The sequence below is a fragment of the Nicotiana tabacum genome, chromosome 8, assembly GCF_000715075.1.
Source record: "Nicotiana tabacum cultivar K326 chromosome 8, ASM71507v2, whole genome shotgun sequence".
Lineage (NCBI taxonomy): Eukaryota > Viridiplantae > Streptophyta > Magnoliopsida > Solanales > Solanaceae > Nicotiana > Nicotiana tabacum.
In genome coordinates this window covers 150533311-150556766 of record NC_134087.1, presented here as the reverse complement: position 1 = coordinate 150556766, position 23456 = coordinate 150533311, and the positions used below count along the sequence as shown (strand labels likewise).

The 23456-nt window shown below is 35.7% G+C and overlaps 1 pseudogene; it reads right to left on the bottom strand.

The window, feature by feature from the left end:
- Positions 1-9789: 9789 nt before the first annotated feature.
- LOC107829813 (uncharacterized) lies at positions 9790-17277 on the bottom strand (annotated as a pseudogene).
- Between the last annotated feature and the right edge of the window lie 6179 nt (positions 17278-23456).

The following is a 23456-nucleotide window of genomic DNA, read 5'->3' as shown; positions in this document are numbered from 1 at the left end:
TTGTTAGCCAAAACGACATCACCAGAAATTCAACGTGCCTATACCGAGTCCTGAAAACTGTTTTCGGAATATCCTGCTCCCTGATCTTCAATTGGTGATACCCGGATCTTAAATCAATTTTGGAGAAGTACTTAGCACCCTGCAGTTGACCAAACAAGCCATATATCCTTAGCAGTGGGTACTTATTCTTGATCGTAACCTTGTTGAGCTGCTGATAATCGATACACATTCTCAGTGACCCATATTTCTTCCTTCCAAAGAGGACCGGTGCGCCCCAAGGCGACACACTCGTATGGATGAAACCCTTCTCTAACAAGTCCTTCAATTGTTTTCAGCTCTTTCAATTCTGCAGGTGCCATTTTGTATGGCGGAATAGATATAGGATGTGTGTCTAGCATCACATTAATCCCAAAATCAAATCTCCCTGTCTGGTGGAATCCCCGGGAGCTCATCAGGAAAGACCTCCGAAAATTCATTCACAACTGGCATAGACTCAAGCATAGGTGCCTCAGCATCGGTGTCTATAACCCGGACCAAATGGTAAATACACACCTTGTTGATCATCTTGGTGGCCTTAAGGTAAGAAATAAACCTACCCTTTGTACCGATAAAGTAGACTATAATGTCTCATTGGTCATGAAGCTCTACCATAGTTTTGAAAACAAAGCCTTGGATGCATCATGCAATGATCTAAATCCTGCACCACCCTCATCCTTAGGCAAATATAGAGTATCCCATTAAACCCAATGCTTAGACTTTCCATTCTCATAGTTACTCCAAAAGAATCTTGCAAATATTCTATGTAATTCAACAATTGCATGATGTGGAGGGTTCACTGCTGATAATAGATGAATTGGCATACTCTCCAGAGCATGTGCTATCAATACTGCTCTCCCACATATAGATAGTACCCTGCCTTTCTATGAATGAAGTCTCTCGTGCACCTTATGATTTATGTCTTTGTAAAACACCTTCTACTTTCTACTATAAAATATTAGGCAGCCAAGGTAAGTAAATGGTAAGGGATGCCTCTAGAATAGTGTGATAAGATGAACTGTATTGGCTTGATGATAGGGTGTGTTCTCATGCATATAAAAGGAAGACTTCTCCTTGTTCACCTTTTGGCCAGATGTCATATTCTTCAAGGACATTCATGATCCATTGTATTGCACCATAGTGAGAGGAACTAAATATAATTATATCATTAGCATATGAAAGATAATTGATTTCCATATTGGCATTCCAAATCCAATGAAGTTTGGATTATCAAATAAGGCATACAAAGCTCTTTGTAACACTTTTGCTGCCAATATAAACAAAGTAGGAGATAAAGGATCTCCTTGATTGATACCTCTTGTGGATATAAATAATCTATTTGCTTGGCCATTTAGTAATACTGAATACAAGTTATTTGAAACTAGTCTGAATACCATGTCAATGAAAACCTCACCAAAGCCCATTTGCCTCAATACCTTGGTCAAAAACAACCAAGACAACTTTTCATAAACCTTTGCCATATACAATTTGATCACCACATTGGATGGTTTACCCCTCTTTCTACTGTTTGTCATTATCTCTCGTGTTAATAGAATATTTTCCACAATACTCCTTCCTTTGACAAACCCTGGTTTGTTAGGAGAAATGAGTGAAGGCAACAACTCTACTAACATCTCATGAAGCACTCTAGATATGATCTTGTTTGAGAAATTGCTCAAACTAATAGGTTCTGTATCTGAAAAGGTAGACACAATCTTCTTCTTTTGAAGTAACACTAGGTTAGTGTGTGTAATGAATCTTGGGAGTTGTGATCCACAAAAGAAGGCTCTATCCATATCTAGCACATCCTCACAAATTATGCCCCAACAAGAATGATAAAACTAGTCAGTGAAGCCATCAGTACCACCAGCATCGTCTCCTTTTTAGCCAAACATTGTTTGCTTTACCTCTTCTATAGTAGGTTTATCCCTTAATCTATCATTCTTCTCTTCAAAAACCATTCTAGGAACATGATTGATGATCTCAAAGTTTGTTGGCACCCTTTCTTGAGAGAATTATGCTTGAAAGAACTCAACTGCCACATTAGCCATCTCTTCTTGGGATTCTAACCAATTTCTATTGTTTTCGAGAATTCAGGAAACCCGGAGCCTCATTATCTTTCCCCCAACATGAGCATGAAAGAACTTTTTATTCCTATCCCCATCTTTAAGCCATTGCATTCCAGCTTTCTGCCTCCAAAACTCTTCCTCTAAGTGTAAGTACCTATTAAGATCATCCTGAACTCTATATATTTTTGCCTTGTTTTGAGCAGTAGGACTAAGCTCAAATTATACCTCATGTACCTTAATGATATCCTCTAATGCTTTAATCTACTTGAAAATGTCCCCAAATTTCACCTTACTCCATATTGCCAAAGCCTTCTTCACATTCTTGAACTTTTGCTGAAAGCGATGAAAGGATTGGCCACTATGTCTGACTTCTAATTTTCCTTTACCACATCTCGAAATGTTTCATTCTTTACCCAGAAATTCAAGAACTTGAATGGGTTCTTCACTTGAACTATATTGACATTACATGATAACAATAATGGTGCAGGATCTGATCCATATTTTATAAGATGCTCCACTTCTAAAGCTGGAAACAGATCATGGAACTTTTGATCGGCCAAGAATCTGTCCAACCTTTTAAAAATACAAGCTTCTCAGACCTACCATTCCACAAAGTATACAAGCTTCTTTTGAAACCAAGATCACATAATGCATAAGTATCAATACAGTGTGCAAAATCCTCTACTTCCCTAAGGTATACTGGACGGCCACTATATTTCTCCTCTTCTGAAACTATAACATTAAAATCTCCTCTCACAAGCCAAGGAACTATCATATCTGGAGCAAGATGATACAATGAGTTCTATAGCAAGACAATATGTCAGTCACTCCGTATGAGATAAAATTTGTGGAGTTGTCTTATTATGCAGCTTTATTCATTCCCACTAAGCCTTGGAAGGTTGGGAGGTGCATTGAGGGGTTTATTTTTTTCACTTAAGCTCAGTATGGCTAGAAAAACAACGATTGGGACTACTTTTCAGCAGGCAGTGGAGATAGCACAGATAGTAGAGCGCATCCTTAGTCAGGGCAGAGAAGCAGTGAAGGATAAGAGGTCTCATCATTCAAGAGGATTCAGTGGTGCCTCATTTGGAGGCAAGAGTCATTTTGGTAGAGGCTACTCTAGTAGGCCAGTTCACTCAGAAATTTAGATTTCTCATGGAATTCCAGTCAGTCATAGTTCTGACAATGCTCGTTAAGGGCAGGCATCCTACCGTGCATCTCCATCTCATAGTTCATACAGGGGTTATTCTGGTCGTCAGGGTCAGACTTAGTCCTAACAGTCACGCTAGCAAAGAGGTTTTTTTAGAGTGAAGATCTGAGGCATGTTAGGAGAGATTGCCCTAGGATTCGAGGTGGTATATCTTAGGGTACTTAGGTTATGATTCTAGCCTTACTTATCGGTGTTCGTCCAACCAACTACAAGTGGAGGCCAGCCAGCTAAGAGGTGGAGGTCAACCAGCAAGAGATTGTCCTAGAAAAGGAGGACATGTCGGTAGAGGATAGGCTCATTGTTATGCTTTCCCCGGTTGACTTGAGGCAGTGGCATCCAATGCAGTTATACAATTATTGTCTCAGTTTGTCATAAAGATGCTTTGATATTAGTTTGTGTGTGTGTGTGTGGAGGGGGTGTATTTTATAAACCTAACATTAAATTACGAAACAATCATGCTTCCTCCTTGGTTAGCAAAAACTAAAAGAAACAGTAAGTCTATTATTGAGAGTGTAGACATCTCATCTAAAAGTTTAAGCTATTAGAAAACTTCTAATTACTTAATTATTTCTCACCCACTGAATCCTCTTGAATGACGAGTCCTCTTATCCTTCACCGCATCTCTCCCTGACCAAGGATGCGCTCAATCATCTGTGCTATCTCCATTGCCTACTGAAAAGTAATCCCAATCTATGTTTTTCTAGCCATACTGAGCTTAATTCCAAAATAAACCCCTCAATGAACCCCCTCACCTTCCTAGTCTCAGTGGGAATGAATAAAGCTGCATAACAAGAACTCATTCTAAGTGACTGACATATTGCGGTGCCTCATCTGGAAGCAAGAGTCATTTTGGTAAAGGCTACTCTAGTAGGCTAGTTGACTCAGCACTTTAGATTTCTCGTGGAATTCCAGTCAGTCATAGTTATCACTGTGCTCGTTAAGGGAAGGCATCCTACCGTGCATCTCCAGCTCATAGTTCATACAGTGGTTATTCTAGTCGTTAGGATCAGACTCAGTCCTAACAGCTATCACACCTCCTTTTTTACCCTCCCGAGGGGTATATAAGGGATCTTTTATAATTAAAGTGACATTATTCGAAATGGAATTATTTAATTTAATTTTTTCAGAGTCGCTACTTGGAATAGTTTATTTGGTGTCTCGAGTCACCGGTTTATTTTTAAATCCCAAATCGAGGAAATTTTTGACTTTATTTAACAGTCTGCAAACCAGAAATTCTAGATAAGGAATTCTGTTAACCCGGGAGAAGGTTTTAGGTATTCCCAGGTTCCGTGGTTCTAGCACGGTTGCTTAGCAATTTATATTTGGCTAAAATTATTTAACTACTCATTTTTAGGACCTATGTGCATTCATTTTTTACCGCTTTTAATTGCTTGATTATTCGTAATTAAAGAATTGAGTTACGCGTACGTATACTTTTTTCCTTTGGCGCGTCAAAAATCATGTCACGCGAATGTGTCCACAATTAATAACGCTTTGTTTATTTATTAAGAAAAATTTGGTTGAAGTTGCGCGAATGCATCCCTCGAGCTACTTTCTAGAATTTAATTCGCAATTATATTACGCGAACGTATACATAATCACAATAATAGTCTAAGTCGAGCCTAAAGCAAACTACGAGTGTTTAAGAGGATGTTTTTACTATACTAAGTTAATACTTAAATGTGAGGGTCATAAGTTATGGATTTTACTTGTGTATGGCACACCTCAATTTTTATTTTTACAAGGTTTGTATTTCACTTAATCAAAGACTAAGGATACTTATATTTAAGTCCTAATTAGAAGTTCAAACTAAGAATCTTTTAACTTAAAGTGTGAGAGGGCTAGGCTTTTAAATTATTTCTTATGAAAAGGATTTTGGGCTTGGGCGCTCATCACTTGATTAAATCAGGAAAAATTCAGCTTTGAACAGCTGTATTTGGGCTCAAAGTTTTGCCCAACAGAAAAAAAAAAGAACTCAAAGGCTCTTGTCCCTGTTGGAATTTTAATCGAGTTTTTGCCCATATTGGGCCATAGACGGGCCCAGTTGTAATTGTCTGATGTCTGGACCTATCCACCTCTACTCTTAACTATACATACACATTTATGATAAAAGAGCTTTCAAATTACATGTTTAAACAGAAATAGAATACAAAGATTAAACGTAGTTCTGCACTGAAAATTAATCAACTGATTCTTTGCAACATAAAAAATGATCTATGATGAAAGGGCTCCCAGACTGACTCAAAGTTGGGCCTATAGACTAGGCCCAAATCATTTGAGGTTAGTCTTTCACTTGGGCTGCAAATTCATCCTTTCTTAATCGAATGAGCAACCTTTGGTACATGACATTAACCCCTGATTTATTACAGTCTTCCAAAATAGACTAAGCAACTTTCAAAATCAATACTTTACATTAATACTTGTTACATAAACTAACTATATTTAGATGTTATGAAGAATTCCTGCCTCTTTTGGACATGACTTGTCCATTAGAGCTTGGTCTTCTCTTGTTAGAAACAGTATGAGTCCCACTTTGCAGCTTTTGAACCCGCTGATTTAACCAACTAGTGGCCAAATCTGCAGGCTGCAGCTCACAGCCAAACAGTCAAAGAAAGAAAACAAGTGGCTTTAAATAAAGAAAAAGCCATCAGATGAAAGAAAGAAGGAAAAAATAACTAAAACACTTCATAATCAGCATAAATAACCTAAATGTTTGACTATAAGGCAAAGCTACTTTTACAAGATAAAGCCACAAAAAACACTCATGTATTGGCTAAGTTATATGATGAATCATTTTCAAACTTTAAACATACATAACCAAAATCAATTAAATACATATCAAGGTAAACTAACTGCTATCATGAAAGGCTTTCATTTCTACACATGCTACTTACAAATCCAATTTTATATCATTTCAACAAATCATTACATAGGAAGAACTGAGGTTAAATACCTATAAACTGCAACAAGACCAGCAAATAACAGGTGAAAGAAAAGAAGTAAGTTGGATAATGCTTGCAAGAACAGAAACCAACACAGCAGCAGCAACCCAAAATAACTCAGAAATTTGAACCAAATCAAAACAGCTTTGAAACCAGAAATCCCAGCTAAAGGAACCAAGAAAATCCTCCACTTCAAACCATGTTTCTCAGCTTGTGAAAACTAGAAATAAGACGTTTTGAATGTTTTCTAGAATTTTTGAAATCTGATATTTTTTCAGAAAACTTTTGTGCAGAGAATGATGTTGAATGTGTGTGTGTGAGTGATGGATTATTTTTTTCTTTTATAGAGTGCACAAAAGGCATCAAAAAGGAATATTCTAACCTAAAATTATGAAAATCAGAATAATACAGCGTCTTTTACAGTTGTATGTCCTTTTTCTTATCCAATATCAGTATTTTATGCTAAGAATGGGGACAGCTGTGCAAAATCTAGAACATTCTATTTTATTAACCTATATAAAAATCCAATTTTACCCTCCCATTTACTGATTATAGCAATTTTGACCTATATTCTGACCTTAATTCAATTCCAACCCGTTTTAGGACCTTCAGCTAAGAGATAAGGTTGCCTAGTGGTATTGCATTTCATTTTCTGAAATTAAGCTAAAGTTTAAATTGCTGCTCAGAGGTTCAAACCTAAACTTAAAATCAATTAATCCTAAGCAATCAAAACATGTAAGCAATCAATACATGTAAAGTCAGATTCAAACAACTACTGAAATCCAGCATGCTTAAGCCAAGAAAACCAAGAATCAAAACTAGCTACATTCAAAAATGAAATAAAGTTGAATCCGACTAAAGCTAAAACAAGCAGGAATCGACTAAATAGGCTATTGATTAACCTTTTAACACCATCTTAATTATCTTAACAAAACTTGCAAGAACAACAAAAACAAACAAAACAAACAAACAACAAAAAAAATAAAATAAAGGAGAAACAGAATAGGCGAATTATGAGAAACTAAACCTAATCATTCCAACCTAAACAGTCTGAACCTAGGCAACATTGAATTTCTAATCGACGAAATCTTGAAACATGCAAGTAATGAAGCTAACAGTCGGAAAACAGAAAAAAAACCTAAATTATGCGGCTAATTAAGAAGAAAGGGAGATGAAAGGACTAACTAGAAAAGGAAAGAAGAAAAGGAGGGCAAAGGGATTACCAAACTTGTTTCCAACCGGACCAAACAAGGCTAATCAGACGAGTCTTGACCAAGCTTCGAAGCAAGGGGTAAAATGAACATTGAAGTAACATTAACCGACTGTTCTCAACAAGAACAGTTGGATAATGAAAGTTTGGGATTCAAATGCCCAAACTCTGACCAGAAAACCAACAAAAAGAGAAGGGTGCAAGAGGATTTCAGATTGGAAATTCGGAGAAATTGGCTGGGTTTTTCGGGGAATTGGTTGTAGTTTAGGGTTCAGAGGGGTGTGAGGACTATGGGGCATGATTTTGGGGCAATTTGGGTGAACTGGGGTTTTTAGGTTGAAACTCAAATCTGAAATCTGGGGCGTTTGAAGGTATTTTTTTCCGAGGAAATTGATGTTGGATTTAGGAAGAGGAGGGGACAGGGGTTATCTGGTGAAGATTTTGGTTAGTTTGGAGGTATTTAAGGCAGTGGTTTAGGGCGGCGCCGCCGGAAAGCGATTTCCGATGGCTAGGGTTTATTTGGAGACGAAGGGGATGGAGAACTGAAGGAACTCAAAGATTTGGGGGTTAACGAGACAATTAAATAGTTAATAGGAGGCGAGTTCGGAGACGTTGGATCATAAAGATCCAACGGTCATGATTGAAGAGGGAACAAAATGAGGTCGTGTGGTGGGGGGGGATCCACGACCGGGTAGGCAATTTTGGGCCTGGCTTTGGGAATAGGTTTGGGTTAAAATTTGGGCTGGTTTTGGCTTAAAGAAATAGCCCAAATTCAAAATTTAAGCTCCCTTTTCAATTTCTTATTCCTATTTTCCTTTTTCTTTTCTTTTTTTTAATTAAAAATCCTAAATTAATCTAAATTGTAAAATTAAACTAATTATCTAATTATAAAAATTACTTAATCCTACATTAAAACAGAAAGATCACTAATCTAAAAATTAAAAGGTAAAATGTAGCAATGAGCCATTTTTTTTATTTTTTTTAAAAAAAAATAAATAATTAACTAATTAATTCTAAAATGTAAAAACAAAACCTAAATGCGATGCACGATATTTTTGGCATTTTTCATGATTTTAATTAAAATTCATCGTGCACAAAAAATATAAATAATTAATAAAATCCTACAAAATTCATATAATAATAATTGAAAAAATCTATTTTTTTGGATTTTATAGGAGTAATTTATATAGGGCAAAAATCACATGCTCACAACAGTCATTCTTGCAGAGACGTTATTTTGAGTGGAAGATGTGATGCATGTTAGGAGAGATTGCCCTACGATTTGAGGTGGTATATCTTAGGGTACTTATGTTATGATTCTAGTCTTAGTTGTCGGCGTCCGCCCAACCAACTACAGGTGGAGGCCAACCAGCTAGTGGTAGAGGTCAACTAGCTAGAGACTGACCTAGAAGAGCGAGGACATGTCGATGGAGGATAGGCTCATTGTTATGTTTTCCCTGGTTGACGTGAGGCAGTGACATCCAATGCATGTTTGGATTAGCTGGTTGAAGTAGCTGATAAGCATTAGGTGCTGAAAAGCACTTTTAAGTACTGGAACTGATTTAATAAATAAGCAGTTACGTGTTTGGGTACAAATGCTGAAATTGAGAATAAGTTGTTGCAGTACTTGATAAAAAAGTGTCGATAAACTCTTTTCTATCAAAATGACTTAAATAACCTTAGAACTGTTTACACTTATAAAAGCGTAATTTCTTCAAAATTTTAGATTCCAGATCGATTCAAATAAAAAATATTCTATTTGTCATTTTATTTTAAATACAATTGTGCTTAGATAAGATAGTTTTTATGATAAATATAATTTATTTTATGATAAGCATATAATCATAAGTTATAATAATTAATAAATTGATAAAAGTTTCTCAGTAAAAAATAAACCAAAATAGGACAAAATATTTGAAGAAAAAACAAACACTGTCTTTGTCACCACAACACTTAGAAAGCAAACACCAAAAATTTGATATGTCCTCATTTATTACATATAGTTCAAAAATTAATAAGGGGAGGGGGTTAGGTTGAAAAGATACTTGAGGCATTAAGTATCGATGTAGGAGTTTTATTCTAAAAAGAAATATTTTAAGGATAAAATAGTAAAAATCTTGGTCAAACTTAAAGTGCTTATAAGCTAAAAATTCATAAGCTGGGGGTGACCAACTTATGGCTTTTAGCTTATTTTTGACTTATAAGCACTTTTAACTTTACCAAACGCGTAGATAAGCCGAAAAGTCCTAATAAGATATTTATGATTTCATCGACATAACATCACAAGGGTGAAAAAGAACATCAATAGCCAGCAAATCTAGATTCAGCAACGAAAACTTCCATAGGATTACAATAAGAGACTTCAATTTAAAGTTTTTTCCAAAGATATGATGAACACTGCATAAATAAGAAAGCACTACATACCTATTATGTAGTGCTTTCTTATTAAGCAAGCTACTGTACCGACCAAAACAACTAAGATAAATGCTGGGATATAGGTAATAATAGATTCCATAACAAGGGAGAATGTGCTCACAATACTGCAACTGTCATTGGAATTGCATTGCCAGCTCATGCCAATTCCAGAACAAATATAACTAATCTGCATGTGAAACTGGTAAGTGGTGAGAGTGATATCCTTGTTTGATGCACAGTGGAGTCTTGCTGAACAATTTCGAGGATAACAAAGAAGCCCAAGAAACGATTAAGGAACTTTGGTTGCCAGGAGTATGGTGATGGAATTCAAGGTGGAACTCCGTCTGGTCTGCACCTCTCATCGAGGAACAACTCTAGCAGTAATCGTAGTACATAGTTGATAAAAATCATGCGGTCTTTGCCCTTTTTCTTGTTTTGTCTCCCTCCTTTGTCCAGATCACAGCACTAGCAGAGGCATAACACCTTAGCTTTTCAAGGATCCTTCTTTCACTGATGCGCAGCACCGATGAGTAATATCTCTTAGGTTCTTTCACCAGACAGCAACAGTTCAAAGTTTTGATATCATCTTCTAGACAATTTGAACCGTATAAACTTTCTCGAATATCTGCTAGTGCCGACAGAGCCGCACAAACTCCATCTGTCAGCAACATTCTGTTGCTTAACTCTAAACTATTTCCAAATAAAATAATACCTTTCTTTGATAATGTAAAGTTCATGGACTTTTCAAAATCACCCGTGATAGACACTGCAAGATCAAGTTCCGTATATACTTCATCTGGCAATAATATTATGTATAGCAAAATCAACAGCTCAACTTGTGGCTCCCCATCAAATGAAATTTCGAAATACTCGGAGTTTTGGCTAATGCATCCAGAATAATCTAATTTTTTCCACAGTGATAACCTCCTCCGACTGTAGCGATGTGAAAACCGAGATGAACTCCAGTGAAGTACAAGCTCCAGATCTAGGTTCACAATGTCATACTGGTTATCAGCCTCTGCAAAACCATACCTGTGTAGCAGAGCAGCATTACCTAAAGACCCATAGGTATTGAATACCTACAAAGAGTTAGAAAGAAGCCAAGCCAAGAGAATGATCAACCAGTGAAAAGGTAGAGACTATATAACAAACAAACATATTCTTTATCAATTTAATACGAAACGTGAATCTACACAGGAACACTAATATGGAAGCTGTTCACAAACCAGTTAAGGCATATCAATTAAACAATAAGGGGCCATTTTGTTTGCATACTAGTTATGTGGGGATTATAATGAGATCATTCATGTGGTGAATAATACTTAAAGGATTCTTATAACATAGAATAATAATGTAGGGATTGTTATGCGTTGAATAAAAGTCGGGGAACATTATGTAGGGATTACCTATTTTAAAGTATTTTTTATTTAATTCTTATACGTCCAACCAAACACCATATTTTATGCAGGGATTACTCTTTCTTATCCGGCCAGCAAAACATTGTATTACTTTCTGCGAAATTTTATTCTGAAATTATTTACCCTAACCCTCCAACCAAACGACCCCAAGAGAATACAGCTTAGATTTTAGATAATAAATAGATATTTCCATTGCAGCTACTTTTCAGCTACTCCTATGCTCAAGAGGAAAGTAAAGTTTCAGTTTTTTCTCTTGCTGTGTTGCTTTAAATGATTAACGGGCATATTTGTGTCTCACTGTGGAATAGCATTATGCTAAAGAACCGTCAGAACACTGTCAGGATCTAATTCACAAAATCAAAGTAGTTTGGTGTAACACCAACTAAAGCAAGATAAAAAAATTGTACATCTGTGTGACAGAGTAATTATTATTTGAATAACAATTTCAGATAAAAAAGATCTCACCTCAGCCCCGGCTTTGACCTCTTTCACCATGATCATTTCTAAGTCTGTAAGATCATCCCCTGAAACTGAAGAGAACTCCGAGTAACTCCCGCTAATAGATTCACTTCTTGAATGAGCTTTGGTTGGTTCATGGTTGCTATTTTCATGCTTATCATTGTGAGCATCATCTTCCAATTCAGAATGAGAAGACTCCAAGTCACTCACACTGAAGCATTCAGCTCCTGAATGAGAGTTCCTCTTGGTTGGTCCGTTGTTATTATTTTCATATTTGCCGTGATCAGCATCATTATCCAATTCAGAATGAGAAGATACCAATGTGAAATGCACATCCTCAGCACCAGTCTTGTGATTAAAGCTGCACATTAAAAGTTGTTAGGGTGAGAGGAACTTATTTAAGAGGAACCCTCCAAAGCAAAATCAAGACGACCATAATTTTATAAACGGGTACAAGAATATGAAATCAGCTGTAAACACCAATCGCAAGGTAGTAGAGAGCATTTAATTGTTTTAAAAGGTGGCTACTTGCCTTAAATGAAATATGTCTAATTGGTTGTAGGGAAGGAAAACAAACATTCTACATTCAAATGCTCTCCCCACTGGAGTCTTCTTTTTATTTTTTATATTTGATGTGTGGGCATAGAAAGCGCCAGTATACAAGAAGTATACCCAAAACTTAACCTACAAAAGAAATGGTTTTCTACGAATGACACCCAATCTTTTATTAAAAAAGGAGTATCATGGGTGCACCAAAAGAAATAAGGGACAAAAGACGACTCCTCAACTGTACAAAATCCAACTCTACACCCTCAAAAGCTCTCTTATTTCTTTCTCTCCACATAGCCCAAATATTTTTTGCCAAAGTTCCAGCTGAACAACACCGGTAACTTTGGCAAGACTTTGATCCAACAAGTAGTTAAAGAACTAACTTTTGATGGGTTACTGAGCTCTAAACACATAATATTCAAGGTATTCCGAGAGGATCTGCATGTACTCAAGGTAATAAGTTACTGATATAGATCCACAATGAAAACCCTTACTAGTCTGACCAGAAACAACAATAATATTGTTAAGCGTGTACGCAGTTAATACTGAATTGAAGAGTATTTTGGTTTTATTCAAAGCTAGGGGACTACGACTGGAGTATGTGTAATTCTCCTTACTGCTTCACTTGGAACCTCAGTCAAGAAAGCTCTTTATAATGAAGTTGCTCTCTGGAATTATCTATAAAAAGTTTTCTCAAACAAGCAAGGGTACTATTTGGGGAAGCAACTTTCTGGTAGTTCACTTAATATTTTCACCAGTCCAGTAGTTTGTTCCACATCGTCTAGCCCTAATATACTGTATTACAAGCAACACATATACCTATTACTCCCTCCGTTCCAATTTATGTGAACATATTTCCTTTTAGTCCGTTCCGAAAAGAATAACCTATTTCCAGATTTGGAAACAAATTAACTTAAACTTCCAATTCTACCATCAATAAGAAGCTTTAATAGCCATACAAAAACTTTGGCATGTTTAATACCACAAGTTTCAAAAGAATTATAGTCACACAAATGTTATGGCTTGGACCACAAGTTTTAGAAGTCTTCATTTGTTTCTTAAGCTTCGTGCCCAGTTAATAGGTTCGCATAAATGTTGGAACGTGGGAGAAATGGGACAAGAGGAAGACGATAGCCGATAGAAGCCACAAAATACAGCAAAACTAGGTAACTACGAAACAATGAAGTGATACGAGTATGAATGTACATAAAGCTGAAAAATGTTGAGGATATAAGAGCCGGACGTAAGTGATGGGATAACGCTGAATAAATCTCGACTTTTTGAGCAAGGTTGTTAGGTTAATAAAATTCAAAAACATGCCACTGCTCATATGCATACATAAGCCATAGATTTAATAATTATCATGAAGCAACACTAACGAAAATTTAGGGAATTACATCGCGTAACATCATGAAGTACAATGCACATATGATCCCCTCACAGCAGAGAGGTGATATGAGTCAGCAACTATCATTGACCAGGAAACAGTTTGATACCTCCGACGAACAACAACTATTATCCAAAATAAAAATAAATATAACAGTACTAGAAAGCGTATAAATCTCTTATAGGACTTAAAGACATCTAGAAAGCGTAGGATCTAAAATAAATGTCTAAAATGACTAAACATATTGGTTGGAGGTGCGACTTTCAGGAAGCGAGAAGTCGAGGAAGCAGTAAGACATGACGCAAAAAAATTTGTCACTGTCAGGTGTACTTACAGATCGGCCAAGGGAACCATTCCAAATCCGTGGTAATCATCTATTTCAAATGACCGTGAGGCAATTAGACTTTTTGCAGCAAGATACTCCTCAACACCGAAATATTCTGGTTTTAAGCTGTAAAGAACCTGAAGTTAAAAGAGGCTGAATACACTCTTTCCAGTCCTCGTAGATAAGTTCCTTGTCGTCTTTAACTATCTGCCTACAAATACATTGAAATGGTCACACAATAGAAATAAGAACAGATCAAAGCTGTTAGTACACATGATCAAGCTTCAAATAGCTAAAAAGTAGGCAAAACAGCAAATACATTGCAGAAAAGCCTTTCCCTCTCTTCTACATTGAAGTTCACCAACCAGAAGCAGTAACATAGGCAATGTAGCACCATCAGCAATCTTTCCTTTTTAATTTAAAAAGTAATAATTTTATTGCTTTATTGGGGGGAAACACAAATATACAAGCAGTTTTACATAAGGTAGAGAGATCTAAACAAAAATGTGATTCTCTACAAAAAGCACCCTTTTCATCAATGATTACTGGAGTTTCTTCGGTGTTGCACAAGTAAACCAAAAAAAATGCTCACTCTAATATTTGCAAAAGGATTTTCAACCCCTACAGAGCACAAGTCTTTGACTCTTCCGGCAGTCAGTTACATTTAAATCTGCTTTCTGAAGTATTGAAACATTAATAATCTCACCCTAGAAAGTCCCAACATAATATTTCCAATAGGAATAAGTTTCCTGATTCCGCACAGAAAGATTATTGAGCTGCAAATAATGAAAAAGAGACTCGGTTATATTTATTCGGAGGGGTGCTCAGTTCCTTCTTGTTCTCAGAGTGGGCAACTGGGCATTGTAGCTCCTACTGGAGGTCTATGTTGCACGGACTCTCCAAAAATGTTGCCGGACCCTCGCGGATCTTTCAAAAATACACTACTTTTGGAGGATCCGACAACATCACATTTTTGTAGAGTCCGAGCAACATAGCTGGAGGCTGCTTTTTTGGAAATACATGATGGATTAGATTAGACTACTTGGGTTTTCTTCTAGTAGTGAAGGTAGTCAACATGTCAGCCATCTTAGCACTAAGGTTTACCATCTCTACAGCAATCGTTTTGTTTTTCTTTATCGTTAGCTCTCCACAGTAAGGGTACAGTACAGCTGTCTATTTATTGAGTTGATTATTTCACCAACACCAAGTGGGCAACTCACTCAGAGTTGTAATCAAATTGCACGCCAACTCCCGCAAGTTGCAATCAAATTGAAAGCCACCTGACACCAAGCTGTAACTAAATTGCATCAGAAGCGGATCTAAAATTTAAATTTGAAGAGTTCATCTTCAAATGAAGATGATACATTCCGGCCAAGCACGTAAAGCATGAGTCCCATATATGTAGATATCAAGGACATGGAGGGTTTCAAAAGGTCCAAGATCAAGTTAGAAATCCAGCTGAAGAATGTTGTTTCTGGGTTGTCATGTGACATATCGTGATTGCAATATTTCTTGTCAATTTCGCAAAGCTGTAAAGGATCTACTGAACCGCCATTACGTGGACTAAGCCATGATCGCAAAGATGCTGCTACAGGGCATTGGCTGTTATCGTGCTACAGCGGGCGCTATCGCGTTGGGACACCTGGAAACAATGGCCTGCATTCAAGAAGATAGAGTCCGTGTTTGCTGATAAGATCATCACACAATAAAGCGCGATCATGAGGCTTTTATCGCGATCACGATGCACTATTTCAGGCGGTCAGATTCTACAATTGCAATTAAGGCCATTATGGCCATTTCTGTAATAGGCATCAGCAGTTACTATAAATAGCTATGTCTTAGGTCATTTGCCTTGGTTAGCGTTGGATGAATTGTAGAGATTAAACACTTCTTAGTTAGATTACTTCGTGTTTAGGGATTAAACCCTTCTATCTCTTTAGTTTGAACCTCTGTTGAATTCATTTATGTCTGAATTCCTAGTATGAGCTATTTCTCTTCTTCCTTGGATTATTTTGTAGAGTTAAATGCTATTTTAATTATTAGAATTGTCCTTTCTTCCTTGGAATTGCTTGTTATCTCTTTCTCCCTATCTTGTTCTTAGTTGTATTGTTCTAATTTCATGTTTTTGGGTATCAATTTGTATCCTCTTCAGGTTCTTGCTACTGAACCCATTACACTTTTGAAATTTTAAGTTCAAATATAATATTTGTCAAAATTTTAGTGATCTTTTACATTCATATTTATGCTCCATGCCAAAACATTGAGTTCAGTTGAACAGAGTAAACACACTCTCCCTCCGTCACTGAGTTTCATGCCCAACTCACTCAAAGTTGTACAATTTTTTTTTTCATGAAATTACAAGTCAACTTATTTCATCTTGCAAACAAGTTGCCACAAAACATCTTGACAAAACTATTTTTTTAACAAGTCCCAATAAAGTACTTTCAACCAGAGTAGAACTCGACCTGCAAAGTCGTCTACACCAAAAATGATTATAGAATAAACATGCAAGCTTCTCGGATAAAATTGCTAGGAAATTCTCTATAGTAGCATAACAGCCAGGCTATACTCTTGAGAAGAAGCAAAAACTTTGGACCTAAGTTCTTCCCTTGTATGGTTAACTATGCTTCCTTCTGTATAGATATTTGCATCAAAATTCAAACGCGGTATATTCTAATAGAAATAAGAAAAGGAGAGAGAGTGGAAAATTGAGGTAACCTTGTGGAGCTCAGTTCCGGCGAGAAGAGAGTGGATTTCAGATAGGGACCAGAGCAGGGGGATAGGTTCAGAATAAGGAAACAGTTGCAGATAACCAAACCAAGGAGATAGCGGACCCAGGCTTCGCTCATACATGACCGCAACTGCTAGACCTAAGTAGCCGTCGAGCTCCGCTTCCTCGATAATTTGCCGCGCACCAGAAGTCTTAATCGTCAAACAACTGTCCTTCGGAATCCTCGCAACCACATCGCCTTCGTGGAGATCACACAATGCTCTTACGGACACTTCCGAGGAGTTCGCCGTCAGTACCAGGTCCAGCGCGTCGCTACAATCTACGCCTTGCGACTTCATCCATTTCTTGAATGCTCTCAGTTTCCTACCGCAAAAACATGTTACATTCAAACGTTAATTCAGAGAGAAAGAGGAGAAATAATGTGTGAATATTTCGGCGGTGGCATACCTGGTTGCCATTGTTACAGCAGCGGCGGAGAGCGGAGGCCGAAGGTAGGGATAGTAAGCAGACGAGGATATTTTTGAAAGAGGAAGAAAAGGACCGGCAGAAGTAATGCTGTATTTTGTCCCGGGCCCGGGCGGTCCGTGACGGGCCTAAGCCCACATGGTCATGTGCTTAACGGGCCGGGCTCGTGGGCTTCGCGGGCCTAGCGGGTTTTTTTTTTTTTTTAAGACAATTTCTTGTAGTATCATGGCTATATTAATATGTAGTATATATGTATATCTAATTATTAAAGTGTTTGACGAAAAAGAAAATAACAAAACAATAGTAAAACACTAAATTGTCATGCATAAATATCACTTCTTGAAGTATATTATATTGTATCTTATGTATATATATTCTCTTATATATTTTCTTTTAGTATATGTATTGTATCTTATGTATATATATTCGCATAATAATATATTTTCTTGTAGTATATATATTGTATATTATGTATATATTGTAGCATAATATATTTTCTTGTAGTATATTATATTGTATCTTATGTATATATATTCTCTTATATATTTTCTTGTAGTATATATATTGTATCTTATGTATATATATTCGCATAATATATTTTCTTGTAGTATATATATTGTATCTTATGTATATATTGTAGCATAATATATTTTCTTGTAGTATATTATATTGTATCTTATGTATATATATTCTCTTATATATTTTCTTGTAGTATATATATTGTATCTTATGTATATATTGTAGCTTATAAATATATTTTCTTGTAGTATATATATTGTATATTATGTATATATTGTAGCATAATATATTTGCTTGTAGTATATTATATTGTATCTTATGTATATATATTCTCTTATATATTTGCTTGTAGTATATTATATTGTATCTTATGTATATATATTCTCTTATATATTTTCTTGTAGTATATATATTGTATCTTATGTATATATTGTAGCTTATAAATATATTTTCTTGTAGTATATATATTGTATATTATGTATATATTGTAGCATAATATATTTTCTTGTAGTATATTATATTGTATCTTATGTATATATATTCTCTTATATATTTTCTTGTAGTATATATATTGTATCTTATGTATATATTGTAGCTTATAAATATATTTTCTTGTAGTATATATATTGTATATTATGTATATATTGTAGCATATAAATAATTCTAAGTATAGACAAAGAAATATTGCGAAAAGAAGCTCATGGGTAGAAGCAATAAATTTTATTACCAAAAAATGACATATCTTTCTTAGTCATCCTTCCCCCAATGGAATGAGCACAACAAGGTACTAATAACACCATTAGAAGGAAAAAAACTAAGGAAGATGTGCCAAAATACAAGTTACATATTATTCTATGTATTATCTCTAACAAATCTCATAAATCCTTCAAGGTTCGGAGGAGGTTGCGTTGGTGGTGGTGGAAAAGAAGCTTGTTCATCACCACTTCCGGGCGAAGCCGAATCCTCCGTAAGTTCCGCTATCATTTCTTCATAAGCTTCATCTATCGCCGGTTGTGCTTCTGCAATTCCAAAGTTTCTTCTTTCCGAGCGGATCCAATCTCTAAACAATACTGATTTTTCCCAGCTATCCCTCATAGACGCTCTATGATCACCTATTTGCAGTCTTGCTTGACTGAAAGCGCTCTCTGATGCAACAGTTGAAGCTTGAATTCATAAAATATCCCGAGCCATCCTTGCAAGAACAGGAAAATGTTTTTCCCTTGCCTTCCACCATTCCAAAAGATCAAAAGAGCCGTCTGGATTCTCCTTTTCAAGTCCCTGAGACAAATAAACTTGAAGCTCATTTAGATGTGAAGTTTCATCATAATTTTCACCTTGAGACCCCTGAACTCCGTCCAAGATTTAAGAGCTTTTAAGCCCGCAACTCTTTTAGAGGATTGTGAGCTAGACGAAGTAGGGGTTGGAATAGTTGGCCTAGCATGCTCTAAGGCAAGTTGATAAGCATTATAAACTGTTTGAGCGTTAATCTTAATTGAAGCTTTTGCATCTGCAAGTGTCGCAATTTCCTCATTTGAAAGATCTAAAGCCTTATAAATATTTGAATACCAAAAATGAGGACCTCCCAATTTCATTGTAGGATTTAGCATTGCAGCAAGACCATAAATAGGAGGGATAGGAAAAAAATATTTTTTAAACTTTTGTTTCATTTCATTTATAGCAAGTTCATAAATATCCCCACCCTCACTAAATTCAACAAACAAATCAGATAGTGCTGCAATATAAACTAAACAGTTTGAAATAGTAGGATAATATTGCCCAGAAAATGCATTTGTTGCAATTTGAAAATGTTCTAAAAAATCTAAAAGAATTTTAACATTAGTCCAATCTTGAGTGGTAAGCATTTCATCATCATCTTCACCACCTACCCGAGAATTAAACGTTGCATTAATTGGGTTTCTATATTCATATGCTACTACTAAACTTTCGTACATACAATTCCATCTAGTCGGGCAAGGTTTAGGAACCTTTCTTTCTCTAAGGCCATATTCATCACATTTTTTAAAATACTCTCTAAGTCTACTTCTACGGTTTGAATAAAAAAGCCAATTAAGAGCCATTCTAACCTTTTCAATTTCTATGTTTAATATTCGCATACCATCACCGACAATTAAATAATAAATATGACAAATACATCTAACATGGAAAATATTAGTAAATGCAGGATTTAGTGTTGTTGTAAGCATGCCTATAGCACTGGTGTTACTAGAAGCATTATCCATTGAAATTGCCATTATTTTATCGCTAAAGCAAAAATATCTACAAATATCTGCAACAGTGTTAGCTATAAATTTACCTGTGTGACGCGAATTAATTATTCTATATGCAATTATGCGTTTTTGCATTATCCATTCTTCATCTATCCAATGACTTGTAACAGTTAGGTAATCACAATCATTACCACTTCTACCAATATCAGTAGTAATAGAAATCCGATTAGGTATATGAGTAAATAAATAACGCAAATATTGTTCATATTCATGTTTGAATTTATAAATATCACTCTTAACTGTTGCGCGAGGCCAACCTTTATAAGTAGGATTAAACACTCTTCTAATATAATGAACCCAATTAGGATTAGAAGCAAAAGTATAAGGTAAGCACATAACAGTAATCATCTTTGCTAATTCTTCACGATCTCTATTTGGATCGTAATATAAAATACCTCCAGTGACAGTGTTAATTCCTGGTTGAACTAGATTTGAACCTGTACTAGGGTTAATCGCAGAATCTACACTTGTCCCCTCTAGATGCGCTTTCATTTGAAAAAATCTAGCCTTATCTCTAGGGTGTGTTTTTATGTGCCTAGTCAAACTACCTGTGCCGCTACGGTCTCCTACATATTTATGCGACATTAATTTCCCACAAGTTTTACACTTAGCCTTATTTTTTCTCTTACTTGAGTAAAAAAATTCCAAACTAATGATGTTTCTAAGCGTTTAGCAGGTTCTCTATTAAAAGTAGGAGTTTCTACATGTGGGTCGACCGGTGCATCACTTGGGTTATTAAGAGGACTAGTAGGTGTATCATCTAAATCCGGTGCTTGAGTTTCATCATCATCCTCATTTTCCTCATTATTTTCTAAGATGGTTTCATTAGGATAAAGAGCATTCATAATTTCATCATCTAATCTATCACCTGGTGCAACATTATGATAAAATTCACTATCGGTAAATTGAAAACAAGGGTGATCACTATCAAGAATTACGGAAGGAGGAGGACGTCTAGGTTGGCGACTACTTTCAACTTGCTTATCTTTTCTAGGTCGGGGAGCCGGGGGAAGGGTAGTTGGTTGCCACTACTTTCACCGGTTTTATCTTTTCCTTTACCAAACATTTTTTTCAAAGTAAATGCCATATTAATTATAATTATGCAAACTAAACCACACAAAAATATATTCTAAAAACGTAAGAGTTGAAACGAGTTTACCGGATTGCCGAACAACTTCTTGAAAATTGAAAATCGTTGAACACTTGAAAACTTCAATTCAACAACTTCACAATTTTTCACAAAATTTCAACAATAAATTAAGTAATTGTAGTAGAGAGATTGAGAGAGATTGAGAGATATTGAGAGATATTGATGAATTGGTGAATAAAAATGAAAGAATGAGGGGGTATTTATAGTTGAGAAATGGGGAAAAGTGTAATTATATAAAGTTTGGGGTTAAAATAAAGTTTGGGGGCCAAATGGCCATTTTTTTAACTTAAAAAACGGTCATATTTTCAGCCCAAACGGCTAGATTTTAAATATGGCTGTTTGATTTTTTTTTTTTTTTTTTTTTTTGAAAAATAGCCGTTGGGCCCGCCAGGCCCGCCAGGACCGGCCCAGGCCCGCCTGCCGGTCCCGAGCCAAACGGTCCCGGGCTCGTGGGCTCAACCATGGAGACCAGCCCGTGACGGGCTCAGAGGCCCACCAAGACCAGCCCACCCAGGACCGGCCCACCAGGCCCACCAAGCCCGTTAGGACCGCGGGCCCGGTCCGGTCCGGTTCAGGCCCGGCCCACCGAGCAGCATTAGGCAGAAGATCTTGTAAGACCCATAAAGTTAAGAAAATTTCCGGTAAAGCCTCAGATGTTTTATTGGAAGTTGTTAGTGGTCCTTGGAGAGTGCTTTTTATTATGGGCCGTTAAGGTATTAGATTTTGTCAAAATATATTATTTTTTTTATAAATATATGTTCATAAATTTTATTTATCTTTTGGCAAATTTCCAAAACCTAGATTCCAAGAACTGGTTTTGGCCCAAAATATTACTATTATATTTTTTAAAAAAATTTCAAACTTTTATATTTTATAAAAGAGCCCATCTTTTATTATTTTGTAACAATGGTACTTCGTCTTCTCGGTCATATGATAGTGTATTATGTAGTTTATTATAAAAAATGATAATTTTATACCAAATTTATTTGTGTTCAGGACTATGGTTTATGATAATATAATGAATGTTATTGATGAAGGTATTGTTGGGTATTTGTGATAGTTTTTAGAACTTGTGGGTATAAGTCATGTTTCATATTTTTTTCAAAAAAAAGTGAAATATGTTTTGAAAACTGATGTCCAAACACATTTTCATCTTGAAACCAAACTTCACTCAAATCAGATTTTTCAAAATAAATTTGGAAATCTATGGCAAAACGCTAGCTACAATTAACTCCTATACTTTACATTGTTTTAGTTTATTTATTTTTTAAAATAAAGACATTTATTTGAAATGAACTAGTCAGCTTCAAGGGATGTGATATCCCCTTGATTCATTACAGAAGACACTTTATGCCATGAAGGCCATTCAAATTGCCAAGTTTGGCTAAGGACTTACATACATCTTGAGAGATAAATTAATCAATAAAATACCTTTTTTTTATGTGTCAGCATCCTTGCCATGATAAAATGTGGTGGTATTACAAAACGAGTAATGTTATAATAAATATCACATTATAGTGGATGTCTACTCTTCTTCCATGATCTTCATCTCAAATGCTTAATGACATATTCAATGACATATTTTGTATATTCAATGACATATTCCATGACATATTTTCTTCACTTTTTATGCATATATAAAGGTCTTGTAATAGATAGAAAAATACACACAATTGAAGAAGAAAATCTCTTCCTTCTCTCTATCTCTATTTCTTGTTCATGTTTTACTAAATTGCTTTTATTTCTAGTTCATGTTTTACTAAATTGCTTTTATTTCATAATACGTTATCAGCACGAGTCTCTAGCCAATTGTATATATATCTACAGAGATTGCAATTAGAAGTCATACATATCATCTCTTGGTTAGATGTAAAGAGAAACTACATATGGTAAGTAATGAAACGTAAGAAGGTATGATTATCTTATACTTGTCATTCCTCTAATATCTCGTATGCACACAACTTCGTACTACACATGTATTGCATAAGCACATATCAATATTACATCTTTTATATCACATGAATGGAATGAAATTTTTGAAATTCTATATGTGAAAATCATAGTAGCAGTTAATTGTTGATATGATGCATGTCATGGTAACCAAGGATATGTTATATAAGTTGTCTTATGATTATTTGTGTGCTAACTATCTTCAATCTGTCTTGCCGCTTTTAATATTTTTTTACTTGGATGAATATTTTTTTCCTTTTGGGTCTTTGCACTTGCATAAAAAAATGGTCATACTGATTAGTAGGGGTGTTCATGGTTCGGTTTGGATCGATT